General features: G+C 36.2%; 1 long non-coding RNA gene across 1 annotated transcript in view; it reads right to left on the bottom strand.

Annotated features, from left to right (window-relative positions):
• Nucleotides 1–19,125, bottom strand: part of LOC119238244 (uncharacterized) — a 200,098-nt gene that overhangs the window by 18,576 nt on the left and 162,397 nt on the right. Inside the window, exon 2 of the long non-coding RNA XR_005123506.2 lies at nucleotides 12,750–12,884. This is a non-coding gene — a long non-coding RNA (uncharacterized LOC119238244). The remainder of the gene's footprint in view (nucleotides 1–12,749; nucleotides 12,885–19,125) is intronic.

The raw sequence follows: 19,125 nt of genomic DNA, 5'->3' as shown, positions 1-19,125 counted from the left end.
CTCATTAAAAGAATGAACGAGTAGTACAAGCTGGTCAATATTAGAGCCAAACTTTGAACTCTGGTCTTAATCCTTGCTCACAAAGAGGACTCTGTGGGTTCTCCCACATCAACAGGGTCAGCGGTGGCCAATCTAAATGCATTTACAAAATGGGTCAGGAGAGTGTTTCAATAGTCTCATCTATAATGCAGATAGATTTCACTGGCTCAAGAGGCTGAATAATAGTTAGGTGTTTCCCAGGAGTTGATTACTAACCTCCTGGAGACCTTAGGAATAATGGGATGCATGTTTCACGTCAATGGAATAGAAATGGGGTGGAGCTTCCTTTCGTAACCTGGATTTGGTCACCAAGAGTGGAAGGGATATGCAGAAATGATAGATTTCGATTTAAATAAGCAGGGTTTTTTAGGACAGGTCAAAGATATTTTTACCCTAAAATAAGAACATGTGAGAGTCATAATAGAAATGCAGAAATCATAAATAGCAAAGCTAATGCCAACACAGCAGCAGTACAAAAGATCAGCAAGGAGGCATGACTAAATGTTAAAAATAAAATAGGTTCTGAACAGACATACTGAATATAGGAGTTTTGTTTTATTTTTAAAAGCCAGTGTAACAAATGATGGTTATAGTAACTTTGGCAGGCTGCTAAAAAGCTGGGTATCACAAAAAATCATTCCCTTAACCTAGCAAAAATATGAAAATGAAACTGGGATATTTATTTTCCCTTTTAACACAGCAGGGATCACTTAGAGCAAACAAGCCTAACATGGCTTCCATGTGAGAAACACTGCTAAGAACTGACCATCATAGTCATTACCCACACAATGCAGGAAATGCCAAGGCCACACCAACCACATTCTTCTACCTCTGCTTCAAAATGCTGTTTCATTTCCCCCACAAAGTCTTTAGAGGTTATTAAACAGAGGGGGAAGATCCTCACCTATTTCTCATCACCCTACACTGACTGCCAATTTAAGCAACAGTAAGCAGACCCAAAATGTAGCAGAAGGACTACAGGATACAGAGATGGAAGAACTTATCAACTGGATGATTTTTACTCAGCACCTCCACTATGTCAGGAATTTGTATCAGGTTCTGTGAAAGCATAGGACAGAATAGAAATACTTTTTTTTTTTTCTCTCCCCTGAGTTCTATTGAGAACTGTTAAAGAGAACAATAGGCCCATGAAGCAAATGTCTGTTTACAAAGTGGGCGCTGCAGATCAGAGGGCAGAGGCAAAGAAAGTCCTGGAATCTTCAAGGGGCTTCAATCAATGAAGGCTTTCAAGAAGAATGTTTAATTGTTAGAGGATGTATGACAGACATTTAAAAGCAGAACAGACCCTTATCAACCTGAGAGAAAATTAGATTTAATAGCACTTGAAATCAGAGGGGTGAATTAAAGGGCATTAATATGGCTGTACTTGCAGCCTTGACAAAGTAGCTCAATCTCTCTGAGCCTCATTTTTCTCATTTATAAAAGTCACAGCACTAATTCCTTCTTCAGAGATTGGCTGTGAATTTTGGGGAGAATAGCACACATTGCAGGCACACAAGCAATATAGATATTATAATTATTGAAACAACTTCCAGAACCATGATCTGATAATCACAGGGAGGGAAAAAATTTACCAAGCTGATCAAAGGTGGTTTTCTCTGAACACTGGGATTAAAAGTGAACAGATTTCTTCCTTTCAACTTTTCTCTATTTTCTACATTTTCTATAATGAGCATATATTATTTTATAATCAGTAAAACACCAGCATTTAAAAACAGATTTTAAATTTAAATTCATCAAATGAATTATTTGGCAGGATAATAAATGTAAATCCAACTCACATAATCAAGTGGCTCTGGAATGTGCAAATCTTTGATTATATTGAATAGTTAAATCATGCCAGACATTGTCCTAGGTCACATACGGAAATGGGAAAGCTCACTCCTGGTCCTCAGGGAGATTAGCCTTGTGAGTGAACATGCCCTCTCCTGTCTTTTTGCAAAAGCTGGCTAGTAAACTGCTGCCATATAGACAGACCTGCATGGAAAGGGTTTCAGAATGCAACCACCAAAACCTAAGATAGGGGATGAGACATTGTGATTTCAAATGCTGGTTGATATTCAAGAAACACTAACTGCCTGCCTGCTAGGAACTGGACATTTTCTAGGCATAAAGAAAAGAGCAGGTAGCAACCAACACGTGTGTGTAGCTTTGAACATGGTTTACACTCTCTCCTTCCCCTTCCAGTGGGAAGGAGTAAATAAAATAAGAGTGCCTCAAATAAAGCAAGCACCCAGGACTTTTCTGCACTGAAATTTTCCCATCGGTTGTCAAAAAAGAGGGACCAACAAGGAGAGCAAAAGCATACTGGTAAATCTCCCATTTTCAAAATAATAACATTTCCTTGACGCCACATCCCCTTCGAGCTAACATCTCATTTTTCTCCTAATGTTTATTGGCTGCTCTGCTCTTTATTCTTTTTCTCCCTATTGGTTCTACTTGTTTCCCAATTTTATTAATATTTAAAATTGCATAAGTATACGGTAAGCCACACGCTAGCATGATGTATATTCTATTGTGATAAATTACTTCACTTTAAATAAATGTGCTCACCACACACAAATGGTAATAAAGATTTTACCAGGAATTAAGTGTACAATAATGTGGTATTAACTATAGTCCTCAGGCTGTACCTTAGGTCCCCAGAACTTATCCTGTGACTGCATATCTGAAGCTGTGACCAGCATCTCTCCAGCCCCACTCCCTGACAAGCACCATTCTACTGTTTCTATGAAATCAGGTTTTTTTTAGACTCCATATAAAAGTTACATCATGCAGCATTTCTACTACATGTAAAAATGCTACATGAGTTCACATGTGGAAACAGACTACAAAAGTGGTTGCCAGTGGTGGGGAAATAGAGAAAGTTGGTAAAGGATACACATTTTCAGCTCTCAGCTGAGTAAAGTCTGAGATTCTAATGGAAAACAAGCTGACTAGAGGTGATAACACTATTATATAATTGAACCATTTTAACAAAAACTATTTGTCTCTATCTGACTTATTTCACTAGGCCCAGCTATGGTGCTGCAAGTAACAATTTCCTCTCATTGCTAAATAGCTGTCCATTGTGTGGATACAGATACATGAACAGGTCACAACTTTATCCATTCATTCACCCATCACAGTTCGTTGCTCCCTTCTCTGAACTACTGCAAGTAACACTGAAGTGAACAGGGGAGCACAGATCTCTCTTCAAGTTACTTATTTCCTTTAGATATACAGCCAGAAGTCAGGTTACCGTATGTTAGTTCTCTACTTGTTTTTTTTTTTTAAGATTTATTTATTTTTGCATACAAGTGCTGGGGTGGTGCAGGGATTCACCAGAGACAGAGAGGGGAATAGAAAAGGCGGATTGACTGAAATACACTGCTGAGGGGAGCAGCAGGTGAGACAGGAGAGATCTACTGTGCCATGTGGGTTAGCTGCCTGGCCAGGAATTGAACTTGTGCTGCAGTGGCTGCCAATGGCTGCATAGTGCTGAGACTTAACTCCTTGGCGACATCAAGGAGGCCCAGTTCACTACTTTTAATTTTTGATTTTTAAATTTCATTCTGTTTTACATGACTACATCAATTTACAGTCTCATCAACAGTGCACAAGAGTTTCCTTTTCTCCACATTTTTACCAACACTTGCCATTTTGATAAAGGCCCTTCTAACAGGTATGAGGTACCTTGTTGTGGTTTGTTTTTTAATTGAGATAACATTGTTTTACAATACTGTATATGCTTCAGAGGTATAGGATCTCATCCATTCAGATGGATGTTATCACACCCATCATTCTACCACAGTTTTCCATCATAGTTTACTGGGCCAGCTGTCCACACTTACTCTTACCTCTGCTGGCCTCAGTTCTAGTCAGACTTGTAGGGTTTGTTGCTGGTATGACTCTGACCCTTTGTTTTGTTCCTCTATATCCCATACATGTCAAACCATCAGTATTTGTCTTTCTCTTGCTGACGAGTTTTGCTTAGCATAATCTTGTCCAGTTCTATCCATGTTGTCACAAATGCAAAAATTTGTATTTTTCAGTTGCTAAGTAGTATTCCATTGTGTCTATACACATCTTCCTAATCCACTCATCTGTCCTGGGCTTATAGGTTGTTTCTAAAGTTTGGCTGCTGTAACTAGGGCTGCAATGAACATAGGAGTGTATATATACCTTATATTAGTGTATTTTTAATACTTTGTTGTGGATTCCTTAGCCCCCCCTTGTTCTTGGGATATTGTCTTGGTAGAGTTCCTGCTGGTCATGCTAAAATGCAGAGTTAGGCAGGGGGCTTCTCGCCAGGACAAAAGTCTTGGAATGAGGAACATTTTGGGGAACCAGTATCTGCTGAAAACTACAGGCAGATATTATGGGAAGATTAGCATAACCAGCTAATTAGTGTAACAATCTAGACCACCTTGACAGAAAGTTAAATGAAAACAGGAGCTGGAGATAGGATGTTTTGATCAGCAGGAACAATGGAGCGCCTCCACACACACACACACACACACACACACACACACACACACACACACTGGCCACAGCCCTATGTACTTCCCCCTAGCTTGTGCCAAGCTATTATGCATCCCCAATACACATCCCCACATGTACATTCCTCCACACCTTCCTTCACGTATTTGTCCACCTTCCCTCATCCCCAATAAATGTGAGACTGCCCCTGAAAAAGGTGCTGCATTTCCAGAGATGCAAGCCCCTTGAGGTCTCTCTCTCCTTACTTAGATTTTAAGTTGTCCTTCCTCCAATACAGCTGCCCCTCAAGGTGACATTTTGGGAAACCTCTATTGTGTTTTCCATGTGGGTTGGACCAGTTTGGAGCCAAGAGTACATGTACAGTGACAACAGGAAAGTCTCTTCAACAAATGGTGCTGGGAAAACTGGACAGCCATGTGCAAAATATGGAAACTAGACCACTATCTCACACCATATACAAAATCTATTCAAAATGAAATAATTTCAACGTAAGCCCTGAAACCATAAATATGTAGAAGAAAACATAGACCAGACACTCCACCACACTAGCTTTAGTGATGTCTTTGTTTCCAATGGCATGATAAACAAGTGACTACATCAAACTAAAATGCTTCTAAGCAGCAAAAGAAACTGTCATTAAAACAGACACCCCATTGAATGAGAGAAAATACTTGTACATCATATATCTAACAAGAGCTGATACCCAAGATCTACAAAGAACTCACACAATTCAAGGAAAAGAAAACAAATAACCCAACCAAAATAAGGGCAAAAGAGTTACATAGACACTTCTCCAAAGAAGACAGATGGCCAGTAGGCACATGAAAAATGCTCATCATCATTTAACAGGGAAATGCAAACCAGAAACACAATGAGATACCACCTCAGACCTGTGAAAATGTGCCTATCAAAAAGAACAAACAGGTTAGTTAAAATGTGGAGTCAATGTGGTTTTGATTTGCATTTGCCTAATGATTAGTGATGTTGAGCATCTTTTACATGGTTCCATCCACATGTTGGCCATTTGTGTGTCTCTTTTGGGAAAACTGTGTGTTCAGGAGAGCATGCTGAAGGATCATGGGTATTTTGGTAGTGGGATAATAACAGTGACCACACCTGAGGGGAGAAATCCCCTACTGTGAAAAACTAAACGAGGAATTTTTTTTTTTTAAAGTCTATTTGGGTAGTCTGCTCTTTTACTTGCATTACTTGGGTATTTTGGCTTTTTTCTTTTTGTTATTTAGAGATATTAGTATATTTACTAAATACATTTAGATGCTTGATGATGGCTACATATATTTTGCAATTTTTGTATCCTCTTGATGAATTGACCCTCAATATTATTCTACATTACCCACCTTTGGCTCTTGTTACAGTTTTTGACTTAAGGTATAATGTGTCGGATATAAGTATATTCATCCCTAATCTCTCTTGGTTTCCATCTGCATGAAGGAGACATGCATTACTTAATGTTCTGGTTAGTTTCAGACTGCATCAGCAACAGTGGCTGCAAGAGCCTACTTTAGGTATGCATTACTATCTAGGTTGTGTGATTACACTCTGACATTCTTACAACCATCTAGTCACCTAATAACAAATTTCTCAGAATATATCCTGTTGTTACGTTATACATGACTATCTTTCTTGATTTCTTTACTTTGGGCCTATGTGTCTGTAAAGCTAAAATGAGTCTCTTATAGGTAGCCTATAATTGAGTCTTCTTTGAAATCCATTCAGTGACTCTGTTTGCCGAATTTAATCTATTTACATTTAAAATAATTATTGATAGGTAAAGACTCATTAATGCTATATTACTGTTTTCCTGACTTTTATAATTCCCTTGTTTGTTTCTTCCTCTCTTCCTTTGTAAATTGATGACTTTATGTAGGCTTTGATTTCCTTCTCTTTATATTTTGTGAATATACTGTAGTTTTTTGCTTTATGGTTACCATAAAGCTTACATAAAACATAGATATGGCAGTCTAGTTTATGCTGATAACAACTGAGCTTTAATCTTATACAAAACTGTTTTACTCCCTCCCCTTCTGTTTTTATGTCACATTTTTATATTGTGTCCATTAACAAATCATTGTAGTCAGTTATTTTGAATATGTTTGTCCTTTATACTAGAGTTAAGAATTCACATTACAGGGCCTCCCCGGTGGCGCAGCGGTTGAGCGCTGGGTTGCGAAGCTGCCCGCAGCCTCTGCAGCGCCGGTTCGATCCCCGGCTGCTCCCTGGCCACCAGAGGAGGGTCCCACATGGCGCGCAGACCTCTCCTGCCGCCCGCTGCTCCCCTCAGCAGTGTACTTCGGTCCTTCTGCCTGCTCTGCTCCCCGCTCTGGCTCTGGTGAATTCTCTCGCCCTCCCGTGCTTCTGACTGTACCCAGTGCTTGTATGTATCAATCAATCAATCAATCAATCAATCAATAAACAAATCTTTAAAAAAAAAAAAAAAAGAATTCACATTACAGTATTAGGGGATTCTGAATTTAACTATATTTACATACAAATGCTTAACAAACACCACATCAGAACTCCCTACCACTATCTGCCTCTACCTAACTCCCAGATTATACTGAGAATAAACACTAATATAGATGGAAATTATAGGTTATATTATCAAAGGGAGTACCTATTTTAAACTAGGAGGAGTGGTGATAGCAAGTGATGGATAGCATGAACCAGGAGCCACTGACACAGAATGCTGACTTTTCTGAAATGAATTGCCAAGAAGTTGTGTAAGTAGCACAACTTAGCTTGAGTATTGCCTCAAAGCTGGGAGGTGAGGAAGGGTATGTGCTCAATGATTACCCTAAGATCAAGAAATGCTTAGATATGAGCAGAATGCTGGGTCTAATACCACCATGTTTGAGTAGCTTGAGCAGATCACTTATCTTTTCAGGCTGCTGATCATGCAAGGAATATACAAGGAGGTTGGAAACTAAACTAATTAATAAGTCAAAGATCAATAGTTATTTTAAGAGTCAGCTTGTAAAAACTGAAGGTTGACTTGATACTGTCTTTTGTCAAATGCTGACATCTTACAGAATAATGCTGTAAACCTTTGAGTTCTCGGTAGTTTTGCATTCACCATATGATACAATATGACTATAATATCTAGCAAGGGAATCCATACGTATTCTTCTTCCATGAATTTATACCATACACAGACTATGTATTTTTGTCATTAGAAGTTTAACAACATGTAATCCAAAGGTAAAAGGAAGAAAAACCATAAAATTAAGTTACTATTTGTAATCACATGTCTTTCTACTTTATTCAGATTTTTTTCATGTTCTATAATATATAGTTTTCTTGGAGTCCCTTATCACAGTGTTCGCTACTAGATATGGAAATTTTTACTTGGATTATTCTCCCCAATTCTATTTCTAGCTTGTTATTGCCAGAAAAGATAAAGCTAGTAATTTCTGCCTATTGACCTTATTTCCAGCTATCTTACCAAATCCCAATATTAAACCTACTAGTTTTTTTTTTTTTTACTAGATTATGAGATTTTTAAGGTGTCCAATATTATCAGTAGGGTAAAAGAAATTGTATTTTCATAGTGATTATTAAAATTTGCTTTCACTTTGTCTTATTGTGGTCAGTATAATACAAAGTCTTATTGGATAGCATAGAAGGTGGAATAATTGCAACCTGGAAAAGGTGCTAAAGATATAAACAGAAATGTATGGAGATTACACTATTAGAATTGAATATAAAAGGATTTAGCAATGTTAGAGAGATTAAATTGTATTATTGTAGACTAAAACTAACCTGAAAAAAGAGAGCTAAGTTAGTGGTCTAAACAGGGAAGTCATATTTCCTCCCAAAATATCCATGGGGATAAAGCTACTTTGTTCCTCTAGCACTTAAATTTTGATCATTTTGATCTTTGAAAATACTTTTCATTACAAGGAATGCTGTTCTTTGAAGCAGGAGAAAAATCAAGATAGTTCTGCAAAATATTGCTAGAAAACAAGGATGCTTTTAAAATGTCTGAGGTAGGGCTGAAAACACAAAGGAACATCTAAAAGAGTTTACAATCGCCAATTACAACATAGGCATCAAAAGAACAATAAAAATTCTGGCTGACCAGATCAGGTCATGTTTGGAAAAAGCCATCTATCTCTATAATACTCAAACAAAAAACTGTGAAAGTAATGTGAAATTGATGAATTTATAGTTTTAATGAGAGAGGAGTGTAAATTTGCTCAGAATTTCTGGTGATTCTATGAAATATGTAGAGGAAAGATGTATCTTATCTCTGCTAGTATAAGCAGAGTAAACTGGAAATAGACTAAATAATATTATTTGGCAAGAAAAAAATAGGTATGATCTATATGAAGAAAAAATTGCATTTCTTCTGAGAAATATAAGCAAATAGAAAAGCATGCCATATTCTGTATTAGAGGATTCAACATTATGAAAGAATCAATTCTCCCAATTTAGTCTAAATTTATCATGACCTCAATAACAATAAAGGTAAATTTATTCATGAAATACACTGGAAAACAGGAAAATAATTTCGAAAAAATATAATAGTTTTAAAAATTAAAACAAATTATGGAATCACTAGCGATCTTACCCCTGCTCTTTAAGATAAAACTTGATCAGAGTTCACTAAAATTTTAATGTACTTTGTTGGTTTGCATATATTTTATCTAAATCATGAGTGAAATTAGTCTATGATGTGGATATTTTGTTTAAATTGGACTAACTTGTCCATCGTTTGATAGAACTTATCTATGTAACTGGGTTCATTTGTTCCTTGTGGGAAAATTTTGATTCTGCAACCAAGTTGAACCTATTCCAATAACATTCCAGTATGTATTGGGATTATTCTGGCTTTATACACTGAGTATATTTTGGAAAATTATATTTTCCATTGAATTGTCAATTTCATCGAGTTCTGTACTCTACCATAACTGCTATGTGACAAACCATTCCAAACCCTAGTGGATTAAAACAACAGTAATTTATTGTGCTTACTAATCTGCAATTGGGGTAGGGTTTAGTTGGATGGTTTATTTCTGCTCCACACAGCATTATCTGGGGAGGTTAACGAAGATGAATGGTCTACTTCCAAGATGGCTTACTTACATGCTGGTTAGCTCTCTACTGGGACCTGAACTAGGCTATTGGATTGAGGTCACCATGATTCTCCATGTGGGTATCTCTTCAGAATTGCTTGGATTTAGTAATACAATATGGATTGGTTCCAGGCATGAGTGTTCCAAGGCAGGAAATGGAAGCTGCCAGTCTCTTAGATTAGGAATCCAGAAAAGGAGTATACCATCATTTCTCCATATTCAGTTACTCAAATTATCAGAAAAGCCTTCCAGAATTAAAAACAACAGATATAGATCTCTTGATGAGATAGGAGTGTCAAGGAATCTATCCAACAATTTACTCATGAAATTATTCAGTTTTATTACCACCTAAATTTCCTATTTATAATAACATTTCCACTTAATTTTTATCCTATGCTCTTCTCAGGGAATCAAATTTACTTGATTCTATTATAGTTTTTCTATTTTGTTAATCATCTTTTTGTTTCATTCCATTTATTTTTTTCCTTGTTAGTCTACTATTATTCTAGTTCCTGCTTTGAATGCATGCATTTAAAGTGATGTATTTCCCCTTCAGTAACTACCAAAAAAGAGATACCAAAAAGAGATACACCATAGCAAATGTGACTACCAGCCTTTGAAAGGCCTTCTTATAAAAGTGGACTTTGGCTGATATCTAGGAACTCGGATTTTGGGAGTTTTCCTGCCACTAATTGATAAGTGACTTACTGTGCCTAAAATATTTGTACAAACAGAATGGTTTACTTGAACACCTGCTTTCATTGTGGGAATTAGGGTACTTACCAAGCAAGGGGCATCTATGTTACCAATTCCAATAAAAAACCTAGCCATCGGGTCTCTAATAGAGTCCCTGATTGATAACATTTCATATGCGCTGTCAAAAGTCCTCACTGAGTGAATTAAGCACATCTTGTGTGATTCCCTTGAGAGAGAGCTCTCAGAAATGTGCTTCTTATTGTCCCCCAACTTTGGCCCATATGCCTATCCACTTCTCTGATTATGCTTGTTACCCTTTTACTATAATAAATTATAGCCATAAGTACACTGTATTGAGTCCTCCGTGTCCTATAAAATCAGTGAACAAGAAGGTGGTCTTGGCAACCCTCAACTTGGTAACATTTTAGCTTCAAACTACATATTGATAGTTTATTCCTAATCACTCATGACTTTATAATCTCAAGTATCTTTTTCTTGGATGCATTTAATTTGAGAGATATTTAAATATTGAGTATACTCTTTTCAAATATTTTATAAAATTCTAACCTAGTTGGGGCCTCTCCTGGTGGCGCAGCGGTTGAGTGCTGGGCTGCGAGGCTGCCCGCAGCCTCTGCAGCGCCGATTCATTCCCCAGCCACCAGCGAGGGTCCCACAAAAAAAAATTCTAACCTAGTTCCTAGTTGTAATGTAGTCATAGAACTGATACACCAATATTCTGTTATTTTTGAGACTTGCTGCCAGGCTTAATATATTCACTTTGCATAAATGATGCAGGTATGCTTAAAAAATATATATATCCCATCAAATCACTATTTGCAGTTACATGTGTATATACATATGCAAATTATAAAACACGGTTTTGAGGAAAGACAAATTACTGAAAGAGTCCTCAATTAGAAAAAAAAAAATTGTTCTTGTGTTTTCTTGGAGTTTCAAGCAGGAATAAATATTGTGCCTACCTGAGGTAGTTTTGTTTTACCCGTACCCAGATATGTCATTTTGCAGAAGGGGAGTCCAGATAGTTGAAACAGCTGAAACCACAGATGACTGGCCCAGATTAGCTCCCTCGGAGAAAAAGGGACTGGAATAACCTAAAGGTGACCTTTGTTTCATTATAATACTAAAAATTACTCCCAGAGGTGGAGATGTGTGACCTGTGTACCAGCAGATAATGGAAAAGACCACGCACAACCTACTTTCCCACCTAGAAGATGAGGAACACAGAATACCCCAATTCAAAACCTTATGCCCTCACCTACCCCAAGCCCACAGAGAAAGTTGCTTTGGAACATGGGCCCCTTTCTCCATAGTCAGGCCAGACAACAAAGATCTTTCTTTGCTTTATGAACCTGGTTGATGAACCATTGAGTTCAAGCACCAGGCAAATGGTGGATCTTCCCATTGAGGAGGTTGGTAACAGTATCTGGGAAATAAGGTGCTTCTAAAACAATTAGACGTTCTCACAGATCAAAGGTCAAAGAAAATGCAAGTTTCTAAGTAATCAGGAATGACAGATACAACTTCCTGCAGCGGGTGATACACAGAAGACCCAAGAGACCTGTGGTGATAATGTAATTTATAATAAATATATATTGGTCTTCATCACAGTTCCTGGCACAAACCTCCTAAAAACCCTTGGAATTTCCTTAGAGGTGGTCTTCATTGGTTATAACAAGTCCTTTTCAAAAGTTTATGCTTATGAAGTGACTTTAGGAAAGTCCCTAAAAGGGAGACTGATTGCCAGGGAACCAACTATCTTGATTAGAGTGTCGGGAGTTTCAGACCTACCCCACCTCTGGGGAAGGGAGAGGGGCTTGGAGATTGAGTCCATCAATCATGCCAAAGTGATGTGTCTCCATCAAACCCAAAGTACTAGTGGGATTTTCCTGGCTGTTAAATACATGGAGGTGTTTGGAGAGGGAATGTGTGGGAGGGTGTGAATGCTCTGTGACTCTTTGCTGATACCCTGCCTTCTGCACCTCTTCTGTCTGGTTCTGACTTGAATCCTTTTATAATAACCCAGTAATTTATTAAGTGAACTTTGTGCCTGATTCTGCAAGCCACTCTAACAAATGACCAAGCCTAAGGAGGGGAATTAGGAACTCTGACTGTACAGGAGAGAACTGTACTTGTGATGGGTGTGTGGGGCAGTCTTTTGGGACAAAGCCCTTAACCTGTGGGATCTGATGCTGTCTCCAGATAGTATCAGAATTGACTTAAATTGTAGGAATCCCACTTAGTGTCCTGAGAGAATCTGAGATTTGCTAAATCTCACCCCACCACTCCCACCCCCACACATTTATAGTAGGAGTATTCTGAGTAGACAGAAAACTGGAGCTTTTCCAGACAGTGTTTTTCCTGTTACACTTTTGCTATCAGCCAAAGCCAACTCACCATCGTCTCCAGAGCAGTCAAGGCGTTTGCTTCTACTCTTCTCAAAATGTCACAGGATGCTTCTCACAGCAGAATCCAAAGTAGAAATTATAGGGCAAGGGATGTTTGAAAATACACTTGCCACGCTTCCAGTCTCTGAAAACAAGGAAAAGGGCATTTGAAAAAAGAGGTAGTGAAATGTGGCTACAAAACATGCTTTTAAACACAAACACAGAAAGGAACAAAACCCCGTAGTGCAGCCTGGCAGGCCAGCTGAAAGCAAGGCCCCTCCATGGGCTGCCCCAGAGGCATGGGTGCTTCTGAGGCTCAGAGAGCTGCACTGGAGCTTTGTCATCAAGGTTGCATAGGACACACCAGCAGGTGTCAGTGCTCTTGGGTCAAACTTATTTTGTAGTTTAAATAACCTACACTTTTATTAATTTGTGCTGTTCTTCTCAGTTAATGAGAGAACAATACTCACTGTGCTGGTAGATTTGTATATTATAATTCTGTCAAATTAAGATATTTTAAAGTCACCAGGTGCCTGCAGTTTTTTAGAGTCCATCTTCCTGGTGAATGTTTCATCAATATGCAATGATCCTATTTATCTGCAATAATGCTTTTTATCCTTCTAGAGTCTATTTCATCCAGGACTAATACAGGCACACAGTTCCCTTTGAGCAATGCTTGTTTGGCATAACTTTATTCCATTTTGTGACTTTCCATCTTTCTGGGTTTTTATGTTTTAAACTGATGCTTTATAATACCATGTAGCTAGATTTTGTAGGATTTTTGTTCAGTCTGAAATTGTCTTTTACCTAGAAAGATTGTGCATTTTCCAAGATAATCTATTTGCTTGGATTAATTCCTACCACCTTGTCATTTTTTTTCTTGCATTCTTTTGAATAGATTGAATTTCTTTGTTGTCTTATCTTAAAATATTTCTCTACTAGTTTGGAAATTAAATATCCTATTACATAAGGCATTAACTTGATTTTTTAACATACAAACTTAATTTCTAGAGTTAAGGTTTCTAACACTCTCCCAAATATTGCAATTAGATTCTACCATAATGTGTAACTTCATAAATTACATGCCATTCTTTTCATTTTATTTTGTAATTCATAAGAATTCAGTATTATTGCTACTGTTATTTATAGTTCTCATAAGTTTGTCATTTCTAACATATTCTTACCTGCTCAGATTCTAGACTAATCAAAAGATGAGTAAAAAAGGATTCAAGCATATGGGGAAAAGTATGAGTGATTTTCGATAAGGTGACTAAATCTGGGGTACTGACACAGAATGAGACAGTCACACAGTGCACACTGTGGGCTCTGTATGTGAGAGTATCCCCTATAAACATGGATGGAGAGAGTGGAACTTGTGCCTTTTGCGAAAAATTAGGGATCTGATCACAAACAATACAAAATCAATGACACATTCTACAGCATACTTCTGCTAAATGTTAAGTGACTCATAATCCAAGTTTTGTTATCAGTATAAAAATATTCTGTGTTTTTCAAGGATTTGATGCATTTAAATAAGTTGGAAGTTTGTCTATTTTCAAAATATTTGGGAAAAGTTGACCTGCAAACTTAGTTTGTAAGTTTTAATGTTTAGTTGTACAAGTACTACTTATGATATTAGATAAACTTAAAAGTATTAATGCTACTTTTATTATACTACTTTTATTATATTAAGTGACCTAATAATAGTAGGGAGTGATTTTCAAGTACAAACCCCCTGGAATATTTAAAGATCTTGGCAATAATTCTATTTATCAGGCCAAATACTATTCAGCCCATGAATGAGAACAGGCTTCACTGCTCTGGGTGTCTCCAGCATTCTGATGGCATTACAAGTTTCACTTTAGAAGAACTTTGTGTCTGTTCATTTGTTCAGTAAATCATTACATTTATAAAAAATTTCCTTTTTAAGGTAATTTCAGAGAGTTGATTTTAAGTTTTTCTGCAGAATCCTACCACAAGTCATTTATTTAAATTACAATCTGATTTTTCTAACGTGTTGGTATGGTGAATTGTCTTTGTCGATTTCTTAATATTGAGCTATCTTTACAATTCTCAAATTATTCCTATATGTTATGCTATATTTTATATTGCTGCAGACTCATGAATTTTACTTGATCATGTGACATAGAGAATTGTCCCTTTTATTTTCATAGGCAAAATTTGCCTTTTTTAAATATTATCTTTATTCTATTTTGTCTTAAGAGTACTCAGTTTGTGAAATTTATTTGGGGAATTTCAGATTTAGTTAACATCAGAACTAGCTAATCTTTAAAGGATTAATAGACAGGACCTAGCTATAAAATCTTTTGTTACTGTTTAACTTGATTTTTAAATTTTAGATCTGTAACTATATTTTCCACCTCTTTCATGGTAGTTTCTCATTTTCTACTTCTTGGATTAAACTAAGTACATTTCTTCTAGGTTTTCAAATTCTATGCTATTGAGTATTATAGTCCCTTAAATTTTCTGTCATCTTTCACAGCTACAATTATTTCTTACACTTTCCAATTTTATATATATTTTAAAGCATGCTTCATCCTTTTTTGCTAATTAAATTCACAAAACTTTTTTAAGTGTTTATTTTTGGTCTTTCATCTTTAGTTGTGAAGGCATGTAATGCTATACATTTTCCTCTGATTAAGCTTTTGCTACCTCGTAAGTTTTGCCATATATAATTTCCATTTCATTGCTGTGTAGATGGTTCAGAAAATTTAGTAATATTGTCATTTTCCTCTAATTTTTTTTTAATTTTTTTATTTTTTTTTAAATTTTCTAGAGGCATGTCTTATTTATTTTATTTATTTGTTTGTTTTGTTTTGGTTTATACATGCACTGGGTACAGTCAGAAGCGTGGGAGGGTGAGAGAATTCACCAGAGCCAGAGCGGGGAGCAGAGCAGGCAGAAGGACCGAAGCACACTGCTGAGGGGAGCAGCGGGCGGCAGGAGAGGTCCGCGCACCATGTGGGACCCTCTTCCTCTAATTTTTAATTCTACTAAATGATGATAAAAATATGTAGCCTGCCATTTCTCTATTTTTGTATTGTGGTTTCTTCTTATGTACATATTTTTACATATATAATATGGGCATAAAACAATTACATTTTTTAAAGCATATTAAGATGCATAGGTAGCTGTGAAATAGTATTATAAATTTACTTTTTTCTAACTTAAAATTTTATTTGAAAGACTTCAATTAAAATATCCAATTAAAATATATATTCATCAGTTTTTATATTTTTAATACTTTTCACTTTATATATTTAGATGCACTGTTGCTTGACCTTGAAAATTTTATGACTGTCTTATTGTCTTTATAAATTGCACCTCCAAGGATTGTAAAATCTTTTTTATCCTAGTTAGTCCTTTTATTCTTAGAATTTACCCTGTTACATACTTACACTGTACCTCTGTTTTCTTTTTGTTTGCATTTCTTAGTATCTCTTAGCCCATTCCATCATTTTTTCAACCTGTCTTTATAGTTCTGGTGAGTGGTATGTAGCAGAATTTTGACTTGCAACATAGTATTATAGTGTCCATATTTTTTTCATGAAATTTTCAATTTCATTTATATTTATATTTTCTTTTTTTCCAGTTTTACTGAGAAACAATTGATATCCAACACTATTTCAGTTTAAGGTGTACCACATAATCACTTGATATATACATATATTGTTAAAAGATTACAATACTAAGTTTAGTTAACATCTACTACACAGTTAATTTTTTTTTCTTGTGATGAGAACTTTTCTATGTATTGTCTTAGCAACTTTCAAATACACAGTAAGGTATTGCTAACTTTAGTGATCAGGCTGTATATTAAATCCCCAGTGCTTATTTATCTTATAATTGGATGTTTGTACTGTTTTACCACCTTCATTCATTTCCCCTTCCCCAACCTCTGACCTTGAGCAACCACCAGTCTGTTCGCTGAGCTATCATTTAGAAATGAAAATCTGTTCCGTCGAATTTTGTATAGCCACTAGTAAGCTTTATTTTATTCTTTCTATAACTGATTCCTCTTTATAATTTACAAGTGCTATAGCCTTTCACTAGTGTCTACCTAATTCCCAAATTCTCAATACTTTCTAGTAATAATTCCAAATATTCAGCTATTTCTTATCAAGACGCTACATCCCCAGCCACCCACCCTGAGTTTTTCATGCTTATGCCAACAGAATGAGACCGTTAGAACACTTTTACGTTACCACCCACTTGATCCCATATTCTAAGTCATGCTAAGATAGTTTCATACTTTTAGTTCAAATCTATTCCCTTGTAGTATGTGTGGTTTACATATATTCTATCATCTATTACTATCCATTTACAGAGTCAATGGAGAGAGAAGTCCTATATGTCTTTGATTTTTCTACTTCCTATTTTCCAATCTTCAGGACTCTAATTCTAATGATTATTTACTTAGAATATTTTTACTAATTTCTTCAGTATATAGGTAATATATCCTATATTCACTAATACACAAATACAAATCTTGGCTGGGTATAGGATTCTCAAATTATAATTCATTTTTTGTTATATAATAATTTCACCTTTTACTGACCTTCAGTGCTGAAGATGAACAAAGCACAAACCAATTAAATGTTATTTCTACTTTTTTCTTTTAAGTAACACATATGTCCCGTGTTGAGGCTGCTAATATTTTATTCTTGAAGCAATATATTTTACCCAAGGTATGTCTATGTAAATCTATTTTCTTATCCTTCTTGCCTGAAACTTAGTGAACTATTTTAATCTACATATTTAACTCTTCATTTAGCTCAGCAAAATTTTATTCCAGAGTTGTTTAGTCATTGTTTTCCCTCCATTGCTTCCCCCACTAGTTTTCCTTCTGGATCTCCTTTTAGTGGTATATAATTTGTATCTCTTTTCTAAGTATCATATTTTTCCCACAAGGTTTATATTTCTTTGATTTCTTCTATATTTTCTTTCTTGATTTTTCAGACCACTAATTCAAGTTCCAACAATGACTTTAAAATCATAACTCTGATATTATTTTAATAATTTTTTAAAATTTCCAGAATGAATAAGTATCTTATAAGGGAGATGGTATAGGGGCAAGAAACATCATTGGGATTTAAAATGTTATGGATTGTTTACAGTTAACTCTAAGGATTCAATATCAGAATCCCATTCTTTGAGGAACTGGAATAGTAGGCAAATTACTTAAAGATCTTATGCAAGGAGTGTGCATACATACATGCCCAGTAATCAAAACTGTAGTGAAACAATAACATTTTGAAAAATAGGAATCAATACAGGGATCTAATTCAAAATCAGGCAATCAGGAAACTTGCTCCATCTAAAGGACAGGATAGTACCTCACAGTGACTGCCCTGTTTGGAGAATGAGAGCACCTGAAGATCCAGGTGTGGCAGGAGTATGAAATTAAACTGACCCCTTCTGCTTAAGGAATAAACTACTTTCTAAAACCCAAAAACTAATGGTTTTAGGACTTGGAGGGCAGATGAGCAAGGGTAGCTCCTTTTTTATAAGTGTCAGGTGCATTGGTTGCTTGCAAATGAGGGGGTGGCATATCACCCATCATAATAGGTATAGCCAGTGTCCTACAATTGCAGAATCTTTTCTGCATAATCTATTTACAGGAGTGCAATGACTGAGTAGTCAGAATGTACAATCTCAGTGGGTGTCTAGAATGAGCTGATGGGTCAAGCTTGGGTGGGAATAAAACAAATGATCACAAGGAAAGTATGGTTTGCAGAACTGTTAATGAAGTTGATGTTATTCAAAGTGGTGAAAGGAGACTACCCACCCCACAGCACCTCTCCAAAAGAAGAGATGGTCATGTGCAAAAAGTTTTTTGGAGAACATTTGGTAAATGTCATCGATGTTAGCAATGTTAGCAGGTCAAGGAGAATCAGTAGAGAAGAAAACCCAAGAAACAATTAGGAAAATAATCAATATCCTAGAGAAATTCTAAAGTCATGAATACCAAGCTGGCGGGCATGTTTTTGCTGAGAGAATCAGTGAGAAACAAATAAACAGGTCAATGTACTAAGAGTCAAGATGGATTTTTTCTCAACCATCTGATGACAAGTATATGCTGCTTCACGAGTTGTGACCTGTGGCCATCTCGAGGGGCTTTGATCAGTTTTGAATGTTATTTCATCATATGCATGACCTGCACAGGGGGAGATCCTGTATAAATGATTGGGATTACTGCAACATGCACCTCACAGCTGCATCAAGTTTGTAAATAATTGAACAAGATTTTCTTGCCATGGTCTACCTCCCAGATGAATTTGATACAGGACACACTAAAATAAAAAAGTTAGATCAATGTAGTTCCATCTGAGCTTGTTATCATGTGCAGGCCATCTTGTAATGAC

The sequence above is a fragment of the Talpa occidentalis genome, unplaced genomic scaffold (assembly GCF_014898055.3).
Source record: "Talpa occidentalis isolate TD23 unplaced genomic scaffold, MPIMG_talOcc4v2.1 talOcc4.11, whole genome shotgun sequence".
Classification (NCBI taxonomy): Eukaryota; Metazoa; Chordata; class Mammalia; order Eulipotyphla; family Talpidae; genus Talpa; species Talpa occidentalis.
Note: the sequence above shows the minus strand (reverse complement) of the source record. Positions and strands in the feature narration are given on the sequence as shown.